Source organism: Pyrus communis, chromosome 15, assembly GCF_041283825.1.
Source record: "Pyrus communis isolate YQ-2024b chromosome 15, ASM4128382v1, whole genome shotgun sequence".
Taxonomy (NCBI): Eukaryota; Viridiplantae; Streptophyta; class Magnoliopsida; order Rosales; family Rosaceae; genus Pyrus; species Pyrus communis.
In genome coordinates, this window is record NC_142579.1 from 23,138,232 (window position 1) to 23,150,351 (window position 12,120).

Consider the following 12,120-nt stretch of genomic DNA (forward strand, 5'->3'; position numbering starts at 1 on the left):
CTGATATTACCGATATTATCATGATATTATCAATATTATCCCGATATATTGACGAAAATAAGGTGGATACGTGTGAAAATATCCCCCTCTAAAAAAAAACGATATTATCGACGAAATATCGCCGATAATATCGATATTGAAGACCATGGTTTGATCCTACTTCTTTGACCATCTGTGTATGGGGAGACAATCAAGACAAATGTTAATCCAACACAAACCCAAAAATTTAGGAGGTAAATATGAAAAGAGAGATTAACGTAAATTACACCTCCTGATTTCTCTATCGTACACTTCTTCAGCAAAATAATTTTCGCACTCTGCTTTTGATCGACTCAATTTATTATTGAAGTGCTTAATAACAAATTAAGATGTTGAATAATAGCTTCCATGAAAACTGGAATTTATATTTTCATTTCAGTGGGAAAGGAAATTACAATTTTGCTTGCATTGTCAAAAAGAAAATTATTTTTACACCCCCCCCCCCCCACCCATGAAAAAACAAAACGACCAAAGAAAAAAAATTCTTAAAAAAAAAAAAAACCAAAATCACCATAAATATTCACTTGCTGAATCTTGCATGTTGATAATGATGAGGATGACGATGATGATGATTATTACCACCAAATTCAATCACCAACAATCGCTAATTAAGCCGATGCTGAAGAAGAAGAAGCAGAAGAATTCTTTGCTGCTGACGAAACCGACGTCGTTTGGTTGCGACAGAACTGGAAGCTACTCTCGTCCATTCTCTCCACCACGTAATGTCCCATCGTCTCCGTCGCCTCCACCAAATTCTCCCGACACAAAAATTCGTTCCCAGCAACCATCACCTCCGTCCCACCAAAGTCATGTACAAACACGTGCGTCTTCCCGTTCCCGCCCTTCTTGCTCCTCGCCAGCACCCCCGACGTGAATATGGACATCACTCTCCCTGGCGCGTCCGGCCACCCGCTGCTGGGCCCATCCACCAAGATCACGTCCCATTCGACCTCGTACACGTGGTTCGGCAGGTCGTTGATCCCCAGCTTGCATTCGGAGAAAAGCAGGTTCTGCACCGGCCGGCACTCGTTGCGTATTTGCTCTTTTGCCACGGCGATCAGCTCCTCCGTTTCCTTCAGCTTCGTCGTGTACTGCACGTCGTAGGCATCGATTTCAGGGTGCTTTTCCTCCATGTAGGCGGCGTAGTACCTGTTCTCGTCGATGTAGACGGTGCGACCATTGTTGTTTAGGGCTTTCCAGAGTAGGGTTTCATGGGTGAGTCCGAAAATGAGGAAGTTACATGGGGTGGAGCATTTTCGGAGCGCGTCAGAGATGGGTTTGATGTCTACGTACGACATTTTGAACGTGTCGTTGGATTTTGATGCGTAGTGGACGAGGGTGTTGATGACCGTGGTGGGCAGCTGTGGAGCGGCGTTGTTAGTGGCAGTTATTGTTGGGGCGGGGATTGTGGTTGTTGTAGTGGTGCTGGTGGATGAGTACGCGTATAAGCCGCTTGTGTAGACGATTGTGAGGAGGAAGGCGAGTGTGAATAGTGACATGAAGGCCAGAAGCCATAGGCGGTTAGAGCTTCCTTGCTTTTGGATGTAAGGGTGGAGAAGGATCAGCTTTGTATTGATATTGTTCTTCATTTTTTGGGAATCTTTCTTTGATTTCTTCACTGATCACAGAAAGAGAAAGAGAGGTTGATTATCAAGTGGAATTTGTGCTGCAATTGATCATCTGAGGCTCTTTCTCTAACTCTCCCTCGCTCTTCTAAACCAAGTAATTTCTGAGGAGAATATTGGAGAGGGAATGATTTTTAAAGAATGTGTAGAAAAAGCAAGCAGAAAATTGAAGCAATGTGGGATGAAGGAATTGAGGGTGACCTTACAATCACCCTCTTAGCATTCCAGAAATCAAATTACAAAAAAATTAGAATAAAAATGATTTGTTTATTGTTGTTTTAGAGATGTTTAACTCTTGTTTAGTTGGTGGTTTATTTGCATGTAATATTTTGAATTATTTTATGTGTTTTTGTCATGTTTGTATGTATTTTAGTGTGCTGTAAACTGATATTATATTCTGTGGGAGGTGGGAGGTGGGAGGAGAAAGGAAAACAATGGGGAGTTGGTGGGTATAGGTTTTTTTATTGACCCCGTAACTAATTACAAGCTTGAAGTCGCTTTTCCTTGTACAATTTAGCTTCACTTCTCAAGTAACCTCTTTAAATATGCAACCTTTCTCAAATAATTAGCTGCCTTTGAAGATGACAACATACCTGATTCAGCCTGTTCCATTCTTAATGATCAATAAATCAAACATGTTTTATAATTAGAAATGTTTTCTAATTATGTTCTACCAAATACATGAGTGAGACTTGGGAACTCATTATGAATATGACAATATAAATCTTTTTTAGTATTGTTTTTACTTGTTTTGTTTTGCATTGATACTGATTGTTGAAAAGTCTCATATTGGTCATCTAAAAAAAAAATCACAACTTATATCAAATGATTCCATTTCTAATTACGTCGAGTCTGTTTGCATAAAAGCCCCATAACTATTGCCTGCATGAGTGATTAAGTGAGGACAATATCAATGCTATTAATGATAGGTTGCAACTCGTCTCTCTGAAACTACAACACCAATCACCAAATTGGTTGTTATGAATAATACTTTCATCCTTCGTGGAAAGACTTTCTTCTTTCCTCACTAACGTCATAATTTAAACTATTCATTCTCTATATCACCATCTAAAGAGTATCTTTAGAGCAACTCCGCCCCTATCCACTTTGCGCCAGCACCCAGCCCATTTATCCACTTAATTGAACAGTAATAGACCTAATGAACAGTAATAGGCCAAAGCATCTCCACCCCAAAAAAAATGTGCTGGCACCCAGTCTAAAAAATGCGCTGGCACAAACGATCTCCACCCCTACAAAATGCGCTGGCACCCAGTCCATTTAAAATATTAAATATTTTTTTTATAAAATAATAAAAAAAAAATAGTTTTAATTTCAGATAGGATTTTTAACCAATCTCGTCACGCCACGTGTCATTATCCGAACGTACTATTTTTTGAATAGATTTCCGCTAAGATTTTCAACCAATCCCGACAACCCACGTGTCACTTCCTGTTTACAATAATTTAGGCAAGATTTCGATAAGATTTTTAACCAATCTCGTCACGCCACGTGTCATTATCCGAACGTACTATTTTTTTAATAGATTTCCACTAAGATTTTCAACCAATCCCGTAGTGCCACGTGGCATTGTCCAGAACCTCATCTTCTTCTTTTTTGTCCATATAAACCCTACATCCCTACATCCATCCTCACACTAAACTCAATCCTTTTTTTTTAGCTCAGAATTCTTCTTTATCGTTTTCAAATCTTGAGTTCTTACAATGTCTTCTTCAAGGAGAGCGTATAAACAGTTGTAAGAGCAGCAGAAAAGGTTGTTGGCACAACAGGAAGAATTGGTCAATCTTGACCAAGGTGGAGGTGGAGATGAGGCATTCGCAATGGAGGAGGATGAGGATGATCACCATAGAAGGTGGAGGGCCTCACATTCCCGCCGTATCATGGAAGCTATGGGTCAGATAGCCAAACCCAGACGTGCGGCAAACATCGATAGAAGAAGGGAAAGACGAGGTAAAGATCTCTTGGAAGATTATTTTATTCCCAACAGCGTTTTCCCTGATCATGTTTTTAGACGTCGTTATAGAATGCAACGAAGTTTGTTCGCTAAAATCATGAGTGATGTTTGCAACCATGATTCATATTTTGTGCAAAAAGAGGATGCTTTTCATGTTCTAGGTTTTCTTCCTGAGCAAAAAATTACGGCTGCCTTGCGAATGCTTGCATATGGAGCATCTGCAGATCAAGTGGATGAGATCGCAAGGATGGGAAAAACAACGGTTCTGGAGTCCCTGATGTGGTTTTGCTCTGCAATTGAAGCCCTCTACACCAATGAGTACCTTCGGCAACCCACGACAAGGGACTTGCGAAGGCTTCTGAGGAAGGGTGAGATGCGAGGCTTCCCTGGCATGATTGGAAGCATCGACTGCATGCACTGGACATGGAAAAACTGTCCAAGTGCGTGGCAAGGAGCTTATGGCGACAGAAAAGGAGCCAAAAGCATCATTCTGGAAGCGGTGGCTTCTTTTGATACATGGATTTGGCATGCTTTTTTTGGTGTTCCAGGAGCTCAGAATGACCTAAATGTCCTTGCCCAATCTCCAGTGTTTGACGAACTGCTACAAGGAAATGGTAATAAATACGAGGGACCATACTACCTTGCAGATGGTATTTACCCAAGGTGGTCAATATTTGTCAAAACAGTGCCACACCCGCAGAGTGAAAAAGAGAAACACTTCGCAAAGTGTCAAGAAGGGTGTAGGAAGGATGTCGAGCGTTGTTTTGGTATCCTGCAAGCTCGTTAGGCCATTGTCAGGGCTGCAGCTAGAATGTTTGATGTCGAGGCTCTTCGAACCATCATGATGACGTGTATTATTCTCCACAACATGATTGTCGAAGACGAGTACGATTATGATGCCGTCGATGAATACGAGCCGGATCCGATGAACAACTCAAGAACACAAATCTATTATGCTCATGACCGGACCGAAGATCCCGTACAACACGAGCCGTTGGAACGGGATGGACGTTACAATGAATTGATCGTTCAACGATACACTTCATTGCAAGAGCCATACTGGCACATAACCCGCCAGAATGACTTGATTGACCATCAGTGGAGATTGCACGAAGGCGAAGATAATTAAAATAAGGCTTGTGGTTGAAGAATAAAGTGTATTGTTTTTTAAGTAATCTTATTTAGTGTGTTTGTTTTTTTTTTAAGTTTAAATGGTGAGGTTATATAATTTTATTTGGTGTTTTTTTTTAAATGTTTATTTGGTGAGTTTATGTAATCTTATTCAAATATTTAACTAAAGTACAAAAATTACATAAGAAATTAAATAAAGTTCTAAAAATAAATAAGAAATTACATAAGAAATTAAATAAAGTTCTAAAAGTAAATAAGAAATTAAATAAAGTTTTAAAAATAAATAAGAAATTACATAAGAAATTAAATAAAGTTATAAAAGTAAATAAGAAATTACATAAGAAATTAAATAAAGTTCTAAAAATAAATAAGAAATTACATAAGAAATTAAATAAAGTTATAAAAGTAAATAAGAAATTACATAAGAAATTAAATAAAGTTCTAAAATTAAATATGAAATTACATAAGAAATTAAATAAAGTTCTAAAAATAAATAAGAAATTAAATAAAGTTCAAAAAGTAAATAAGAAATTAAATAAAGTCTGTGGAGTTAGGATATGTGGTGCTAGGATCTTGGTTGCTAGGATTTCTGTAGCTGGAACCCCCTTGACTTGTTTCGGCATCTCTTGCACGCCTCATTCGCACGACATCTCTGTTTTCTGATGTCCAAAAATATTTTGAATTCGGAGACAGTCCTACTAGAGACTTGTTCATAGTGTCACGATCTGTTTGAGCCATCCTTTCTTCTCTAAGCATCTCATTCTCTCGATGAAGTGCTTCTCTAATCATCTCGTTATCTCGATTAACTATTTCTCTTTGTCTCTCAGCCGCCGCATCACGAGCCTCAGTAGCTGCAATAATTGCTGCCATAGCAGTAGCTTTTTCCTCATCTCTAGCCTTTTCCCATGCCATGTTCAGTTCACCTTGATGAGTAAGTTCCTCCATATATTTAGTGTAGTCATTTTTGGAAGAACTACCTTTTTTCTTTGATGCCTTTTTACCTTGAGGCCTGAGGGACTGACGAGTCGGTTGGGTCTCTGGCACTTGTTCAGGCGTCCCTTCCGTGTCTTCAAATGTGTTGGCTTCTTGTTCGGCTGTGTCTTCTTCTGGCGAACTGTATAGACCCATACCGTGCATGACAACTTCTGGACCGGTTGCCACAATTTTGTATCTAGGGCAATCTTTGACAATTTGCCAACATTCCCATTTGTTGAATGATTTGTTATGGTTCTTTGCATTGTAGAATGCTTGCTTGTAGTGTCTATAAAAATGTGGGATAAGATAGTATTAAAAAATATGGGTGTAACACAAATAAATAAATTAAAATATTGATGGACATGGAATGCATATAAATTACATAAGAAATTACATAGAAATTACATAAAATATTGATGGGCGTGGAATGCATATTACATAAAAATTACATAAGAAATTAAATAAATTAAAATATTGATGTGGGTGGAATGCATATAAATAAATAAAAATATTGTTACCTCATCCGTTAAACTTGTCCCACTACGCATATTACCAGAAGCATGAGAGAGGGCGTTTTTCCAACAAGTAAAGGATGCGTTGAGTTTTTTCCAACGACCTTGAAGACCTTGACTAGATCTGGCATCTTTTCCATGTACATCGCAAAACGATTTCGTAATTTTACTCCACATTTCTCGCTTATCCATCTCATTACCCGTAATCGGGTCATGAGTAGTGCGAACCCAACATTCACACAACGTAACATCTTCACTGAGCTTCCACGAAGTCATTTTTTTCTCTCAAAGTGTACAAAATATTCAAATGTAGAAAGTGCAGAAAGTGTAGAAAATATTGAAATGTGGTGTAAGGTGGAAGAAGAGGGTTAGGTATTTATAGAAAAAAAAAAATTAATTTTTTAAAATTTTTCTGTATTTTTTTAAAAAAATTTGACAATTTTTAATAAATTTTAATGTTGTAATTAATCTGGACCGTTGGATTTGAAAAATAATCAAATCCAACAGCCAACACGATGCCACGTGACCAACGGTCAAATTTCTGACCGTTGGGCCTTTTTTTTTTTTTTTTTTAATTTTTGGTGAAAAAAACGTGGACCGTTGATCTGTGATCGGACGGTCCAATTTAAAAGTGAAATTTAAATTTTTTTTACTGTTGGAAATCCAACGGCTTTGAGGAGGGCCACGTAGCCCTCAGCCGGTCGAACGCAACTTGCCCTGCACACGGGCCCCACCGCCTGCAATTGTTGTCAGCTACTCGCGGGATGGAGAGCGTTTTGTGCACGCGCCAGGGAAATGGACCGGCCTCTGGGTCTGTCCATTTTGGGCTGGGCTCCTGCCTGGCTTGGGCTGGGTGCCAGCCTGTTTTGCGGGCTGGAGCTGATTCACTTGGTCCCAGTCTATTTTTTTCACTTGGTGCCGGTCCAAATGTGTAGGGCTGGAACTGCTCTTAGAAAACAATCATTCGATTACAATTTAGTCATCTATATGTGTCGAACAAATTAACAATTATAAATAAAAGAGAATGAATAATTCCAATTATCCTTATTCAAACTCATTATGAATAAAACATGTTTTATTAAAATATGTGATATTATATTCTAATTATGTTCTACCAAATAAATGGGTGAGACTGGGGAACTCATTATGAAATGTAATATAATCTTCTTTTAAAATAATGATTTCACTTGCTTTGTTTTGCATTTGATAGTTGATACCAATTGCCAAAGGTGTTTTTATGTTATTTAAGTACTGTACTACCTAGTTGTGGCAGGAGTCTTCTCTATCAATGTATACATTGGCAATGATTGTTAGACAGAATTATATTGAAATTGTTAGACTGAATTTTGTTGTAGTATATATTGATTCCTGGTATTCTTAGACAAAACCATTTAAACAAAAAATCAACATAATTAAGTTCATAATACACATATTATGTGCTTAGCTTGTACCATCAGCAATAAAATGTTTCCTTCAAGCCTTGAAGAGGGTGACTATGACACAAAACAGTACGAACATTACAGAGAAAGTAACAATAAATCAAAAGATAACTTTAGGAATACCCTTAATTTGTGTGTGCGTGTGTGTGTGTGTATATATATATATATATATATATATATATATATATATATATATCTAAAACCAACTCCAATTTCTATATAGAATACGATTATTGCAAGAACCAAGAGGATTATATATTTGCCTATCGTAAACAACACCCAGAAACTGGTCCATTCATCTGCCCTTTTAGAATTGCAATCTTCCACCCTGTAAGGAACTTCAGCTTAATGTTTTTTTCCTGTAATTTGATAAAGGATAATGAAATCTTAATAGTAGGATTAGGTTATCTTGAAGTTTTTAAGCTTTCTCAGGATGAAGCTTTCTTGATGTGTTTAAGATGGTTGATCCTAATTAGGCTGCATTGTTAGAAAAGATTAGCTGACATCAAGGCATGCATATATTAAAGGAAATAGAGGCCATATTTTAAATTGTGTTCAAGGTATATAAGATAAAGTAGTCATAAAGGAAAGTTACCCCTTCTCATTCTAAACCATTTTTGTGGGGATTAGAAGCAATAAGTTTCCTTCATGACTATTTCACCTTATAACTTCAACTTGAAAATAATTTGGAAGTTGTAATTTTTTTTCCCTTTAATATGCCTTGAACCTAGCGAGTTATCTTATTCATGTTAGAAGAGTTTGCAAGTTAGCAAAATGAGATTTTATTAGGGCATTTACGTATAACAGTTTTGCAATAGGATAAGAATTAAAATTTCTTCCCTTTTATATAGGGTTTATGGTTCATTACTTTTCCTTTTTGTTACACAATAGTAATCTACACTACGGGAGAAAATGCTTAAATTTGGGATGCAGTAGATTCAAGAGAAAGATCGGCCTAACGGTTGGGTTTTCTGGCTTCAATTTGAGCGAAATAGAGAGTCCCACATCAACTAGTGAAAGGAGCATCTAGTAGTTTATAAGGAATGGTACCACATGTAGAAACTATCAGAGAGACGGGCCAAAGACCTACTTCCAATAACATCAATATTGTCCTCAATATTTTAACATTCCCCCTCATGAGATCCACAAATCGACAACCACTTGGAGCCAAGGGGACTCACCCTACACACGGGGCCAAGGGACCCACCATCATCGCTTGGGGCCAATGAGACCCACCCATCAAGTGGCAGTACGGGCCCACTCCCTGACTTTGATACCATGTGGAAATTATCGGAGAGACGAGCAAAATGCCCACTTCCAACGCGCAGATATTGTTACCATGTTAATTACCTGCACCTGCACAATCCGTCAAGTGTGAGATTTTATCACAAAAAGCCTCAATATTAGTTGGAGTAGGTTATGATATTTAAGCTCTTTTCTCATAGATACGGTCGATGTATGATATTTTAACACTACACACACACACACATTACTGAGACTTTTTTTATAAAACCCCCATACACGTTGCTCTAGGGTGGCTAAAGTGGGGAGAATGTTGGCAATATTGACTCCATGTGTGTGGAACCCGTTGGTGTGTTTCCGCACAACAATTGGTTTCAAAGCCCAAACAACGCTTAGGATTGGTAACTCTCATGATCGATGAAGTTGAAGAGCTCATTCGGAATTTGGTGCATATGGTCAAGACATAGCTCTATCTGAATTTGGATCGTGACAGTATGCTTGGTGACTCTCACGATTGTTGAAGTTGAAGAGCTCATTTGGAATTTGGTGCATGTGGTCAAGGTGGAGCTCTAGTTGAATTTGGATTGTGACAATCCAATTTGGAGATGGCTTGAATAATGCCAGGCAGAGTTTGTTGGGTTTCTTAGCTTAGATTTGAGCCAAATTGAGAGTCCCACATCGGCTAGTGAAAGGAGCATCTAGTCCTTTATAAGGAATGGTACCACACACATATTACCAAGGCTTTTTGGTAAAACCTCATAATTGTTGCTTCCGAGTGGCTAAAATGGGGAGAGTATTGGCAATACCGACTCCGTGTATGTGGGACCCGTTGGTGGCAAACCACCACTTGTCTTATTGTTTGTCCAAAATTGGCTCTTTATAAATGCAACTTATGTAACTCAATAAGAAAATTGTAGTTTTGGGAAGATATCCTTTTGCTTATGTACCCGTTTGGACAATTTGGAGTCTTCCTCTTTTTTTTGTCAATAGAAGAATTCGAGTTTGAAATTAACTTGTAATTCTTCTTTTCGTTCTTGGATTTGTTAACAATCCAAATCAATCAAGATGTTTTTTGACTCCATCTCTTAGAGCATCTTCAAAAAAGATACCAAATTTTAAACATCAAAATGATATTTGATGGCTTATGTGAAAATTTGACATTTTGCCCCCCCGCCCCCCCCCCCCCCCCCAAAAACAAAAAAAAACAACAAAAATATGTTAAGTAATAAATGTCATTTAATAAAAAAAATTTATCTTTTTGTGGAGTCTAATGATTAAGACAACCAATTAAATATTTAAAAAACATAACAACATTTATTATATATTATATTAATCTACTAAAATATCATTTAATAAATTTGACACCTGCTGTCAAATTTGACAGCAAAAGGTTTTTCCTTCAAATGACTCAACGCCACCTAAGAAATTGAAGACTTAGTTGGAGAGAGTTTGCTACCATATTTTACTGTTGTATGTCTACATGGCAGTTTTGACATCTCATTTGGAGATGTCAAATTTTGAACATAAAATTTAAATTTTGACAACTTTTGTGGCACTTTGACATATTTTAAAGTTTTGTTTTCCAACCGATATGTCAAATTAAATTATTATTTTATTATTTTATAAAATAAATTATTAAACTAATTAAAATTTAATAAAGGACATTTAAAGTTTAATCAGTAATCTGTTCACCTTCCTTAATTGAAAAGAAGAAAAAAGTAGAATAATTGCATCGGTCAACTCAACATTAATTATAATAAATGATTAAACTAATTAAAATTTGAATAATTGCATCGGTCAACTCAACATTTGAAGCTGCTGTCAAATTTGACAGCAACCTCTTTTGCTGCCAATCCATATCATCGCCACATGGAATTTGACACTTCAGTTGGAGAATATTAGTGTGGTCTTTTTTTACTGTTATAGCTAATGTGTACATTTTGACATCTTTTGGAGATGCTCTTACACTATGTTTGGATGAAGGAAATAAACTTGGAATTTGGATAAAAATCAGAATTTATAAATTTACATGCACCAATTCTCTTGTTTGGATTTATAAACATAGAAATTTAGAATTTCCATGTGAAATAAAAAACTTGGAATTTGGGGCCTCAAATTCCCAAGTTTAAATTCTATGTAAATAGGTGTCATTTCTCAATTTCTATGATTGAGAGTTTAAAATTAACAAATTTCATTCTCAATTTCATTGTTCTTTTAGATTAACCAAACAAGAAAATTCACAAATTCTAAAAAATAAAATCCCGTCATTTTAAAATTCCTTAGTAATCTTAAATTTCTTCATCCAAACATAGTATTAGTGTGTTTAATTATATGGACAACTTTAAATTAGCATTTAATTAATTAACTTGATGACTACCTATCTAATATATATATATATATATATATATATATATATATATATATATATATAAATGAGACCCACGGCGCGGAGCTAATGAATTCCTGGTGGGCTCATGCAGGGCTCTTCTCTGTTTTCTGTTTCAAATTCTTTGCGTTGCATATGTTATGTTCGTGCAATGTTCTAGATTATTTCATTCAAGTGAACAAAAAAGTCAAAGTTAATTTATAAGCCTAGCTAATTATTATTATTATTATTATTATTTTATGTGGTGTCCTCTCTTAATCGAAATCCTACATCTGCCACTACTTGCATGGGTGTCTATCTTTGACAAGGAGAGCTTTTGTTCATGACTCGTGTAATCGATGATCTCGTTAAGTTAAAAGAAGAGAAGAAAGTAAAAAAAAAAATCATTAGCTTTTGCTGCATTTGAAATGCGGCGATGGAAAAAGAGAGCGCAACAAACCCATCCTTTTTGACAAGGATATATATATATATATATAGGACACATTATAAGCCCATGCGATACATATGAGGGAGATGAATGCATCTTTTATCTTTCCAAAAAAAAAAAAAAAAAGAAAACGGGAAGATGCTAATTATGTTTTAGTTAGATTGATCGCGAGAGAGAGAGAGAGAGAGAGAGAGAGCCCTTGAGGATTTTGACTTGGAAGTTTGAACTATGAATCACGGAACTTGAAATTGTGGTGGCTTTTATTTGCCCCGACACAAAGAGGCTACTTTTGATTGCGTAATTGGTATTCAATATGCTCAAATGTGGAAGCCGGCCTGGGCGTGTTATTTCGCTCTTCTAACGGCTCTATGG

The 12,120-nt window shown here is 36.6% G+C and overlaps 1 pseudogene across 1 annotated transcript; it reads right to left on the bottom strand.

Moving 5' to 3' along the window:
• Positions 1–371: 371 nt before the first annotated feature.
• Positions 372–2,024, bottom strand: LOC137712686 (protein IRX15-LIKE pseudogene; annotated as a pseudogene). The gene has a single exon (XR_015956362.1). The product of XR_015956362.1 is annotated as a protein IRX15-LIKE pseudogene (transcript).
• Positions 2,025–12,120: the final 10,096 nt, after the last annotated feature.